Source organism: Zingiber officinale, chromosome 7A (assembly GCF_018446385.1).
Source record: "Zingiber officinale cultivar Zhangliang chromosome 7A, Zo_v1.1, whole genome shotgun sequence".
Lineage (NCBI taxonomy): Eukaryota > Viridiplantae > Streptophyta > Magnoliopsida > Zingiberales > Zingiberaceae > Zingiber > Zingiber officinale.
In genome coordinates, this window is record NC_055998.1 from 27,061,919 (window position 1) to 27,075,791 (window position 13,873).

A 13,873-nucleotide genomic window follows, 5' to 3' on the forward strand; every position below is an offset into this window, starting at 1 on the left:
TGCCCAGGGGGCGCCCTCAGATGGGACGCTACTCGAGTTGTTGTGACCCGGAAGAGCAGATGACTATGAGCAAGACGGAGAGCTGGATCTAACGCTGAGGAGTCGGATGTAGTAGCATGAAACCTGATGCAACCTCGGCACGAAGGCCGAGTTATGACATCGACACACATACTGGAATAAGACATCGACACACAGGTTGGGATAAGACATCGACACGTAGGCCGGGAGATAATAGCGGCACACAAATCGGATGGTAATAATGGCATGAAGGCCAAAACATGACACACAAGCTACATCAGTGCGAAGGTCGAAACACAGCATACAGGACAAATCAGTGCGAAGGCCGGAACACAATGGAAGTGGAGACGATCTTATCGATGATAGCAGGGCCTATGGTAGCGAGGGCTGAGAGGCTAGATCAGTGTCGAAAATACACGTTAACTTGGATCGGCTACCAGATCAGCGTCAAAAATGTACGACAACATGGGTTAGAGGATGACAATGGCTATGGGTGCCAGAAGGGAGGCAGCCACCGGCAATGGCAGCACAGAGGCAGCGGTAAAAAAAGGGGGGGGGGGGGGGAGAGGGGATTGCTCTAGAGGCAAAAATAGTGCCAGATCTGCATTGAGAGCATCGACAGCCACGCCGACAACTGATGTCTACTCGCTGAGGGCCATGGAGCGGCACTGGGGTTGTCGCCGGAGCCACGGTAGGTGCCTGGAGTGTAGTGGGGAAGGAGGGAGAGTGGAGGCACGAGGCAGTTGTGGCCGCTCATGGTCGGCGGCATCAGCGGGAGGGAGAAGTAGTGCCGGCGGCAGCATGGAGAAGGGAAAGGGGAGGGGGTTGCGACGTCGAGAGAGGAAGTGGTGGCAACGTTCGCGATGGGGGTCATGGTGTGCGCGTGGGGTAGAGAGGTCTGCTAGCATCGGCGGAGAAGCGAGCGTGAGAGGGAGGAGGTGGTGACCGGAAGCGACGTGGGCGACCCTTCGCGCCATCCCCTTGGTCGCGGTGGCGTGGAGAAGAGAAGAGACGCCGACGACAGGGTGGAGAGGAGAAGGTGGCTCCACGTGCTACGCAACGGTGACAGCACGAGTCCGATGATGTTCCTGTGAGGCTGTGATGACCTGAGAGGGAAGAGAGGAGGAGGAGGAGAGGGATGGCGTCGGCGTGTAGGAGGGAGGAGATGGGACCGACGTCGTTGGGTGGGAAAGGAAGGAGGTGGTCGTCGCCGGCGGCCCTCGCTCGAGGGTGGCGGCGAGAGAGGGAGAAGAAGCTCCCCTCTTCGTTACTGTTAGCGGCAGAGAAATTCCACGAAGAAGGAAAAAACACAGCCCCCCTTCATTTTCGTATGAACAGTGCCCTAAAAGGGCTACAGTTGAATGACCAAAACGCCCTCCTAATCCCTCCTAATTCCTCCTTTGTCATCCAATATATCCACATCACAAGCCTCCCCTTCAAGTCTAGTCGAAGAAGGCGCAAGTCCAACTGATTAGACCCAACCAAACGAAAAGAGAAATTCATCCTGAATGCAGAGTTCGATCATTGGGCTTATCGTATGACATCAAACGAATAGCGACGAACGATAAGCACATAGTAGAGCGGCGAGTAAGATGCGAATGATGAGCGTCGGGCAGAGCGACGAAATGAGGTGTGAGCGATGAATGAGGCGAATGTCGACCAGGGCATAGGGAGAATGTCGAGCGAGTCGAAAGACGATGAGCAAAGGGTTCTGAGGGCACGATCGAAAAACATACCGACCGAGCGATAGTAAATCACGACCGGGAAAAATATCGACCGAGTGATAGTAAATCGCAACCGGACAATTGAATAATGCTGACCTGGTAATCGAAAATGTTGACCAGGCAATCTAAAAATGCCAAGCGGGTCGAAAGACGATGGGCAAGTGGTATCAAACGCGCGACCGAGAAAATGTCGACCAGGCAACAGAGGTAATGTCGATCGAGTGGAATAAGAATGGGCGAGTGATGTCGAGGGCGTGATTGAGCGACAATAAATCCCGGCCGAGCGACCGAAAAGTGTCAACCAAGTGATTGAGAATGCCGAGTGGGTTGAGAGACGATGGGCGACCAGAAGTGGATCCCGTGAGCGGAGCGAGCGTAAAGTCTATGAAATCGAAGGCGGACGGGAGTAGAGCCCTTTAGCTGAGCAGACACAGAGCTCGTGAATCGAGCAGGAGTGGATCTCAAGAGATCCAAAGGCACAATGTCGATACCCCAAGTGGGCACAAAGCCCATCGAAGGCGAATGCAAGAGGGGGCGCAATCGGGGATCCGAGTGGGTGCAAAGCTTGTGGGCGTGACTGAGAAAAATGTCAACTGAGGGACAGTAAATCATGATCGGGTAATCAAACAATCGTGACCGGGCAATAGAGAGAATGATGGACAAGCAAAGCCGTGAGCGCGACCAAGAAAAATATCAACCGAGCGACAGTAAATCGTGACCGGGAAATAGAGAATGATGGATGAGCAAAGCTGTGAGTGCGACCGAGAAAAATGCCAACTAAACGACAGTAAATCGCGGCTGGGCAATAGAGAGAATGATGGACGAGCAAAGCTGTGAGCGCGACCAAGAAAAATGTCGATCGAGCAATAGTAAATCATGACTGGGCCATAGAGAGAATGATGGACGAGCAAAGCCGTGAGCGTGACCGGGAGCGAGCATAAAGCCTATAAAATCGAAGGTGATCGGGAGCAGACCCCTTGAGCCGAGCAGCGAATGAGACGCGTGTTGGGTGCTACTCGGAATTCCGTTCTGCTTCTCCTGTATAAAAAATTGTACAAGCACAGAACTTTCCTAACAACCTATGTGTTCCTCATGAGTTAAACTTGAATTGGAAACGGAACTTAACATTTTCACTTCAAGTTCAACTCATGTGTTCTTCAGTAGTTAAAATTTGGATTGTAAACGATACTTAACATTATTAATCCAAGTTCATCCCATGTTACAGAAGTTGATTAAATATCTATTTCAAGGATTGGCTTCCAGGTTAAACATGGTGAGACACTCGACCTTCTTGGGTATGAGATCATCCACCACTTCCTAGACAAAGTCTTTCAAAGAAATTGGATATTTAAACTTCTTACAGTAACCCTAGGTTTAACTACAGAGACCTCAATAGAAGCACAAGATCAAAATACTAAATCGAAACACAAAAACAAAACACAAAATCCCTAGCCTCTTGTGTTGGTATTTCAGGATCCATACAAAGAAAAACTAGTTTCACTACGGAATTAAGAACTAGTTATACCTTTCTTTGTAAACAAAAACCTCTTGATCTTCTACTGTATTCCTTTCCTCCTCTTGGACGTCGTGTGGGCGATGATCTACCAAGATGAAATCCACCCAAACCTTCTTCTTTCTTCCAAGACTTCGACCACCAAGGGATGCCACAATAGGGAGTCTCCTTCTTCTTCTCCTCCAAGCAAACCGACCACAAGAAGATGAACCTTGATGTGTCGCCGTCCTTAAGAGAAGAAAACAAAGGGATAAAAGAGAAAGGAGAAGGGCCGACCACCAAGGAAAAGAGAAGAGGAGACTTAGGTTATATTCTTAGATGTGTTCACCCATAAGTCTCCATCTACCTCTCTTTTATAATCCTTGGTGAATGCAAACAAGGAAAGATTTTTGCCAAAAAATTAAAATCTTCCTTTTTAATTTCTTATGTGGATGGCTACAAAAGGAAAATTTTAAACATAATTAAAACTTCCTTTTAATCCTAATCATGGATGGCTAAAAAAGGAAAGTTTTAAAATTTAAATCTCTCTTTTAAATCCCTTGGAGGATGGCTATAAAAGGAAAAATTTTAAAATATTAAAACTTCTCTTTTTAATCCTTGTGGCCGACCTCTTGCTTGGGCACCAAGCAAGGCTTGGCCGACCACATCTTGGACACCAAGATGGGCTTGGCTGACCCCTTGCTTGGGCACCAAGCAAGGATGTGGTCGACGCCTAGCTTGGGTAAGAAGTTGAGCTTTGAGTGGATAAAAAGGCTTTTAATAAGAGGCTACAATAATGACCGAGAGGAGGAATTGATTTTGGCCTCCCGATGAGCTTGAGCTTCCTGTGTTCGACCCGAACACCCAACTCAAGTCCATCAATAATAACTCATACCACTAAAGAGTTATTATTGAACTACCGCACCAATCCCATAATACATTATGGACTCCTTCTTTTCATGAGTGAGTTAATCTCCTTGTGTTTAAGATATGAAATGCCCATTAATTAAATGAGTTACTGACACTCACTTAATTAACATCTAGTTCCAAGAGTAGTACCACTCAACTTCATTGTCATACCGGACTAGGTCCACCTGCAGGATTTACATGACAATCCTTATGAGCTCCTCAAGGGGGCATCATCAACCTAGATTACTAGGACACAATTTCTTTCTATAATCAACAACACACCATCTAAATAATATTATTTCCCAACTTATCGAGCCTATTGATCCAACTGAATAAATCTCACCCATTGATAAATTAAAGAAATAAATACTAAGTATATGTGCTTGTTATTATATCAGGATTAAGAGCACACACTTCCATAATAACAGAGGTCCTATTCTTTTATGCAGCCAGTATAAAAAGAACAACCTCAAATGGTCCTACTCAATACACTCATAGTGTACTAGTGTAATTTTATAGTAAAGATAAACTAATACCAAATTATACTACAATCATTCCAATGGTTTGTCTCTATCCATATTAGTTGTGAGCTACTATTTATAATTTATAAGGAACTGATAACATGATCTTCTGTATGACACCACACACCATGTTATCTACAATATAAATTAAATGGACAACAACATTTAATATAAATGCAGACATTTGACCAATATGATTCTCATTTCAAAATAAATGTTCATACAAAAAGCTAGGCTTTTAGTATACAACCTAACAATCTCTCACTTATACTAAAAGACTATGCTGTCATACATCTGATTCTCATCCCCTCAACATGCCTATCAAAAGCTCTCGCCTGAAGGCCCTATGTGAAATGATCCAGGTTATCTACTGATGTAATCTTGGCGACAACAACTTCTTCTCGTTTTACGATGTCTCGTATTAGGTGGTACTTGCGCTCAATGGGTTTACATGCCTTATGGGTTCATGATTCCTTCGAGTTTGCTACTGCACCACTATTATCACAATAAATTATGATAATTTTGGACAAACTAGGAATCATATCTAAGTTCATCAAGAAGTTTCTGAGCCATACAACTTCTTTGGCTGCCTCAGAGGCTGCCATATACTCAACTTCCATGGTAGAGTCCGAAATGCATTTCTACTTAACACTCCTCCATGCTATGGCTCCACCTCCCAAAATAACACATACCCCGAGGTCGACTTACTATTGTCCCTATCTGATTGGAAGTCAGAATTCGTGTAACCTACAGGGAGCAAATCATCAGCCTGGTAAACTAGCATATAATCTCTAGTCCTTCTTAGGTACTTTAATATATGCTTTATGGCAGTCCAATGTCCCTATCCTGGATTACTTTTAACATAAATGCAGACATTTGACCAATATGATTCTAATTTCAAAATAAATATTCATACAAAAAGCTAGGCTTTTAGTATATATCCTAACAACGCGAGTGTCAAGCAATGCGAGTGATATGAGTGCCGGACAGAGCAGCAAGTGAGCGGTGAGTGCCGACCGAGCAATAGCGATGAGCGAAACAGGAATAGTGAGTGCCAAGCGGAGCGACGAGTGAAGCGAGTGTGATGAGTGTAGGTGATCAGTGGCCGACTAGAAGGGGGGTTGGATAGCTAGGCCACCCCCAATTTTGATTGCTTCTCTACAAAGTTAGTTTGCGTAGCGGAATCTACTAAAACAATAAAAAAAAAACAAGAAGGAATACCAATGCTAACATAAATCCTTTACGTGGTTCGGAGATTGCTTGCTCCTACTCCACGGCGTGTCCTTGAGGTGGACGGACCCTTGATCCTTCGGTGGATCAATCCCCAGCAATCTCCGGTTAGAGCTTACTCATTCTCGGCGGAGTACAACCTCTCACAAGGCTCTCTTCCTCTTACAAGATGGAGACTTAGATTAGGAGGAAGAGAATGAACTTGGAAGCTTTAGAAAAAGGCTTAGGTGTTATTCAACAAGCATGAGTAATCTCCTTCAAGTCCCAAAGCTTTCTATAAATAAGAGGAGAGAGTTGATCAACATATCAACTCATCTCGGCACCAGCCGACTGGTACTTCCATTAGTCGACTAGTGCTACCATTGGAGGTAGCCAACGACTACTTTGCAACTCCAATAGTTTACCAATGGTCACTTACCAGTCGACTGGTCGCTGCTGGCTGAGCGAATAGAATGCTTTTGTTCACTCCCAGTCGACTGGAACTTCCATCAGTCGACTGGTCTCGGTTACACACTCATACTCATCCTCTCCGGAGTCGCCCTTGAAGCCCTCTTCCTCGGCCTTTGTCCCTCAGATGCACCTGAGCTCGCGGCTCCTCTCCGTGCCATCTTTCACGTTGCCTTGAAGTTCGCTTCCCTCAGTTCCACTCCGTTGCCCCTCGTCCGGCGGTCTCTCGGATGTCTTCCACACCATCCTTCACCGACTCAAGGATCCGAGCCCTAGGATAAGCTTCCCAAGCTTAGCTACACCAAGCTCCTCATGTATGTTTCACCAAGTCCTGCAAGACTCAAACACACATATCAAACACATATGAAAACCTAACTTAAACTCTTTGACACACACATCAAAACCATGATCATACCGATCAAACTTGGGTCGATTGCACCAACAATGAGTTCCAGGCAGAGCAGTGAGTGAGCAGTGAGGCCGATCGAGAAACAACAATGAGCGAAACGCGAATGGTGAGTGCCAGGCAAAGCGGTGAGTGAAGCGAGTGTGATGAGTGTCGGGCAGAGCAGCAAGTGAGCGGTGAGTGCCGACCAAGCAACAGTGATGAGCAAAACGCGAATGGTGAGTGTTGGGCAGAGCGGCGAGTGAAGCGAGTGTACTGCATGCCAGGCAGAGTAGTGAGTGAGCGGTGAGTGCCGATAGAGCAACAGAGATGAGCGAAATGCGAACGGTGAGTGTCGAGCAGAGCAGCAAGTGAAGTGAGGTCCTAACTAGGGAGTAACCCAACCGACTAGTAGTTGATTGTGAGAGCCTGACCGGGAGGCTGTTGGTTGTGAGAGCATGCTTACTTATAACTCGTGATGGGATGAGAGTCTGGGGCCCGACCGAGAGGTCGTTGGTCGTAAGGACATGCTCACTTATAACTCTCGCTGAGGCGAGAGTTTGGAGGCGTGAGAGTATGCTCACTTATAACTCGCACTGGGGCGAGAGTCTAGAGACGTGAGAGCATGCTCACTTATAACTCACGTTGCGGCGAGAGTCTGGAGGTGTGAGAGTATGCTCACTTATAACTCGTGCTAGGGCGAGAGTTTGGAAGTGTGAGAGCATGCTCACTTATAACTCATGCTGGGGCGAGAGTTTGGAGCCCGAACGGGAGGTCGTTGGTCGCAAGACCATACTCGCTTATAACTCATGCTAGGGCGAGAGTCTGGAGTCCGATCAGGAGGTCGTTGGTCGTGAGAGCATGCTCACATATAACTCGTGTTGGGGTGAGAGTCTGGAGCCTGATTAGGAGGTCATTGGTCATGAGAGCAAGCTCACTTATAACTCGCGCTAGGGCGAGAGTCTGGAGGTGTGAGAGCATGCTCACTTATAACTCATGCTAAGGAGAGAGTCTAGAGACGTGAGAGCATGCTCACTTATAACTTACGCTGGGGTGAGAGTATAGAGCCCGACTGGGAGGTCATTGATCGCGAGAGCATGCTCGCTTATAACTTGCACTAGGACGAGAGTTTGGAGCCCGACCGGGAGGTCGTTGGTCGCGAGAGTATGCTCGCTTATTACTCGTGATGGGGTGAGATTCTGGAGCCTAACCGGGAGGTCATTGGTCTCGAGAGCATGCTCTCTTATAACTCACGCTAGGGCGAGAGTCTGGAGCTCGACCGGGAGGTCGTTGGCAATACTTCGGTCCAAGACCGGTAGCGATACTCTGGTCTGAGACCAATGGCGATACTCTGGTCCGAGACCGGTGGCGATACTATGGTCTAAGACCAGTGGCGATATTCTGGTCGGAGACTGGTGGGCGATACTCCAGTCCGAGACCGGTGGTGATACACTAGTTCGAGACCAGTGGTAATACTCTGGTCCAAGACCAGTGGTGATACTTCGGTCCGAGATCGGTGACCATAGCTCAACCCCAAACAGGGGAGATAAGAGATCTGATAAGCTCGTCTGAGACCGGTGAAGATCGCTCGACCCCGAACGGGGGAGATAAGAGATTCGATAGGATGGTCTGAGACCAGTGAAGACCGCTCGACCCCGAACGGGGGAGATAAGGGATCTGATAGGCTGGTCCGAGACCAGTGAAGACTGCTCAACCCCGAACGGGGGAGGTTAAGCCCTGAAGTCCATAGAAGCGGAGCCTATAGCAATATGAGGGAGTAGAGTCTTTGTCATATCTGATCGCAAAGTGGTGTTGATCGATCAAGGATCTGTCTTGGTCCCTCAACTCCCAAATACCCGTAGAGCGAGGGGAGAAGATAATAATCTGAGCCCTAACCGTCAAAGGGAGCAAAGCCCATGGCAATATAAGGGAGCAGAGTCTGTATCGGTAGAAGGAAGTAGAGCACCGTGGGTAAAGGAAGCAGGGCCTGTAGACGTAAGAGAATGCAAAATATGTGTAGGATGTAGAGCATATAGTAGTAATAGAATGCAATGCCTATAGCAATAAGAGGATGCAGAGCCCCATGGTGAAGGGTGCAGAGCCTGTAGTAGTAAGAGGATGCAGAGCCCCATGGTGAAGGGTGCAGAGTCTATAACACACCTGACCGAGGAGCTAGGCCCCCAGTCCCTGATCGAAGAGTAAGACCCCTAGCCTGTAATCAACGAGCGAGGCCCCTAGATCCTGATCAGGAAGTTGTATTGTGAGTTACTAATCAGGAAGCTGTGTCCCTAGTGTCTGATTGAGGAGTTGGGTCCCTAATGTATGATCAAGGAGCTGGGCCCCTAGTGTCCTATCAAAGATCGAAGGCTCTAGTCTTTGATCAAGGAACTAGGGTCTTACTCTCTTATCAAGGAGCTATAGAATATCCTATAACCATAAAAAGGGAGAAGAACTCGTAGCGTACCTGATCGAGGAGTCGTGCTAACCGGCTGAGGGTTTGTCTTAGTCCCTTGACTCCCAAATACCAGTGGAGTCAAGAAAAAATATAATGAAAAAACTAACCTGTTGGCCAGCTGAAGCTCCAACTCAATCCCTTGACTCCCGAATACCCGTGGAGTGAGGGTAGAAGACAATATGTTCGTTAGGATCCTCTGGAACTGTGATAATGGCGGAGAACCTCCCGATGTAGTCCATCTTCACGCTCTAGAACATGTGGATAAGATTCCTACAAACAGTGCCAAATTGATCCTGTCTGGAATTTGAGTCAGACGAAGGCCTGGTGAGCTGTTGCGGGCATTGACGGAGGAGCGACTGAGACACCTTTCTCATATGCGCTTCCAAAAATGAACTCCCACGTGGTGCTGACAGACGACGATGGCTGAGTCGGTGGTACCTAAGCTCTACACACACTCAAACAAGAATACGAACGTTAGAGGTCAAAAACCAAGGAAAAAGTCCCTAGAGCAGGTCCTTCGACGCTCAAGTCAGGTATTTTTTCCTCAGAGGAACAGTGTACGAAGAAAAAAGAAAGTAGAAGATAAGTGTGAATGTGTGAGAGAGCGTACTTGTGTGAGAGAGACGACCTCCCGTTTTATATGACAGTGCATACCTTTTGGAGCCTGACTAATGTCAGAGAATGTTGGGTGTCAGGCCTTGTCGGGTGATAGAATACATGTAGTATCCTCTTGTAGCCTGAAGGAAGGTTCCATTCGTAGGTGACTGTAGACTGTAGAAATATTCCCTGACACTTAGCAGTTATTCTCTGACAGACGGTTACGATTCCCTGACCTTGTTGTCCTGTAGCACTTTCTGTCCCAACTGAGAAGGGATATGACAGCTCTGGATGATCAGTCGAGTATAACGCCTGGCCTAAACCTTGGGGGCTCGGGGTCGTGGAGGGATAGTCCCAGCGCTAACCGGGAGTTACCTGACCGGGAGTTTTATCTTACTGAGAGCACTGGGCCTAAATACCGCCAGGTCGTGAAAGCCTAACTTGTCAAATCCTAGTCAGGTGTCATCCAACTGTCTTTCCAAGTGTCTCAGGTATGGAGTCCCAGTTTGTGGGAACCCGACCGGGCATCAGGTTACTGACGTCATTCCTCGTTCTTGCTTCCTCTTTTCATACTTGTTGACAGTCATACCCCCCCCCCCTTGACTTCTAACTGTCACACCCCCTTAACTTCTGATTGTCATGCCCTCTTGACTTCTGACTGCCCTCCTTTATCTGACCCCACCATCATGCATCGTATTACATTTGTTTATAGCTTTTAGGGCAATTTGGACTTTTTCCTTTTTTATAGAGTTTATGGTTTCTTAACTTAACTATATAAGACCTTATACTCTGTATCAATTTTAAGATCCAATAATACGGTTAGTTTGTTCTTCTCTTAAATTCTTCATAGTATCAGAGTGGTTCTCCTTCTTTGACCTAATTTTTTTCTACCGCCTCCTGTTGCCGTTGTTGTCTCCTGCTGCTGCTATTGATTTCAGCACTGACATCTATTTTCTATCCTGCTGGTGTTGATTTCGGCGTCGACATCTATTTCCTGTCGATTTCGACGTCGACGTCCTATCCTACCGATTTCAGCGTCAACATTATTTTTTACCGATTTCGGCACCGATGCTATTTTCTATCGATTTCGGCACTGACATCCTGTATTGTCAATTTTGGCACCGACACTCTTTTCTACCGATTTCGGTGCCGAAGTCCTATGTTGCCGATTTCGGCACTGACATTCTTTTTTACTGATTTTGACATCGACGCCCTGTACTACTGATTTCTACATTTGACATTCTTTTCTACCTCAGATTCGTTGTGTGACCACGGTCATTCTGACATCAGTTTTGCGGATCATATAAATGTGTTTCCTTATCGTTTGGTTATTTTGAGAATGATTCATTTTGTCATCATGCCTGGTCGTGCAAATGCTTCATGGAAATCTGATTCATATATATTTGAGTAGTTTCAACAGTTCTTTTCTTCACAACCCTCTGCCATGTCAGTTTCCTCTCATATAGGTTTGTCGTCGTCTATTATTTCAGGTATATCTTCATCTTTGTGGATTTTTAACTCTAGTGCCTCCCATCATATGTCATCTAATTTGTCATCTTTTGTTTCTTTTTCTCTCAGTTCATCTATATGTATTGTGACTGTTGATGATACTCCTATGTCGTTAGTAGGTATTTGTTCAATTATTACATCTTCTTCATCTCTTAGTATTGTTTATTATATTTCGAGTCTTACTTTAAATCTTGTTTCTGTTAGTTAGTTATGTGAGTCTGGATACCTAATCTCTTTTGCTTCATCTAATTGTTATATTTAGGACCTGCAATCTCAGAGGCTGATTGGGGCATGTCATAAGCAAGGAGGACTCTATGTTTTATATCAACTCAAATTACGAGAAGTTGTAGCTTCGAGTGTGGATTTATCGTCTTTTCATCTGAGTTGTTCATCTTCTAATTTTTACTTGTGACACTCTCGCTTAGGTCATGTTTCAACGCCTCGTTTGTAGTTTTTAGCCTCTATAGGAGCATTAGGACCTTTAAAAAGTTCTGATATTTCTGATTGTAGTGGTTGTAAACTGGCCAAATTTTCTGCCTTATCATTTTTTAAGTCTTTCTTTTTCTTCTACTCCATTTGATCTTATCCATTTTGACGTGTGGAGATCCTCTCCTATTCCTACAAAAAGGGGGTCAAGGTATTATGTTTCCTTTATTGATGATTGCACTCGTTACTTTTGGGTCTATCTTATGAAACACATGTCTGATTATCTTATAATTTTTAATAACTTTAGAGCTCTTGTGAAAACTCAACATTCTAGTGTCATAAAGTGTTTTCGTTGTGATTTGAGGGGGGGGGGGCGTGAATACACTTCGAATCAATTTACACATTTACTTGCTTCTGATGGTACTATTCATCAAACCTTGTGTACATATACTCTTGAGCAAAATGGCGTGGCTGAACAGAAACATAGACATCTTATTGAAATAGCTCGTTTATTTTTATTGTCTGCCAATATTCCTAGTGCCTTTTGGGGGGGAAGCAATCCTTACTGCTGCTCATGTTATTAATAGAATTCCAACCTCACACAATTCAGGTTTGTCATCTTTTGAAAAATTGTATGAGTATGCTCTTGTTTATTCCTCTTTGCATGTTTTTTTGTTGTACTTGCTTTGCCCTTTGTCCATATGCAGAGCGTAATAAGTTAGCATCTTGGTCTACTCTTTGTGTCTTCTGGGTTATGGTATTAGTCAAAAAGGATATTGTTGCTTTGATCCCGTTAGTCAAAAATTATATGTCTCTCGTCATGTTGTGTTTCTTGAGCATATTCCATTCTTTTCTATTCTGGCTAGTTCTCATAATATGACAAAGTCAAATCTGCTTTGCATTGATCCTTTCAATACTGATATTAAGGAAGATTCACCCATAAATTCTACTGGTAGTTCAACTAATCTGGTACTTTGGTCCCTAAGATATCTGCTCCACATGTTCCTCCTTCTGCCACTACCCAATTATCTCCTGAGATTTTGGATGATACTTCTCTCCACCATCGTCAATCCATTCGTGTTCGTAAGTATACTAAACTACCAGATTTTGCTTACTTTTGTTATTCTCGTTCTTTTGCTTTATTTCTTGCATCTATTCATTGTTTTTCTGTGCCTGAATCCTATAGAGAAGCTATTTGTAACTCACTTTGGCAGAGTGCTATGGCTGAGGAACTAATTGCTTTGCATCAGAGTCATACCTGGGATTTGGTTCTATTGCCACCAGGAAAATATACTATTGGTTATCGTTAGGTATATAAGGTCAAAACTAAATATGATGGATCTATCGAATGATACAAAGCTCATCTTATTGCTAAAGGTTATTCTCAGGAGTATGACATGGATTATAAAAAACATTTGTTCCTGTTACAAAAATGACAACTGTTCGTACTTTGATTGCTGTTACTTCTATTTGTCGATGAAGAATATCTCAGATGGATGTTAAGAATGCATTTCTAAATGGTGATCTTTATGAAGAAGTTTATATGACACCTCCTCCTGGTATTTCACACAAACCTGGTGAAGTTTGGTCTCAAACAAGCACCTCGTACTTGGTTTGAGAAGTTCTCTACAGTGATTACTTCGTTTGGTTTTCATCCTAGTAATCATGTTTCAGTATTGTTTGTCAGATGTATGAGTACAGGTTGTATTCTTTTATCATTATATTTTGATGACATGATTATTAATGGTGATGATTCTGATGGAATTGCTTCCTTGAAGTCTAAGTTAGCTCATTGTTTTGATATGAAAGACTTGGGTATACTACGCTACTTTTTGGGCATTGAGGTTGCTTATTCCCCGAAAGATTATCTTTTATCTCAGTCAAAGTATATATCTAATCTGTTTGAGCGTGTTCATCTTACTGATAATAGAGTTGTTAATACTCCTATTGAGTCTAATGCTCGATATTTTCTATCTAATGACTCACCTTTGCCGAATCCTAGTTTGTACAGAACTATTGTTGGAAGCTTGGTTTATCTCACCGTGACTAAGCTCGTCCAGATATTACGTATGTTGTTCATGTGGTTAGTCAATTTGTCGCTGCACCAACTACAGTTCATTGGGTTGTTGTTCTTCGTATTCTCAGGTATCTTCGGGGCAC

The 13,873-nt window shown here is 44.7% G+C and overlaps 1 pseudogene; it reads left to right on the forward strand.

The window, feature by feature from the left end:
- Positions 1 to 13,873, forward strand: part of LOC121999297 — a 76,232-nt pseudogene that overhangs the window by 2,849 nt on the left and 59,510 nt on the right.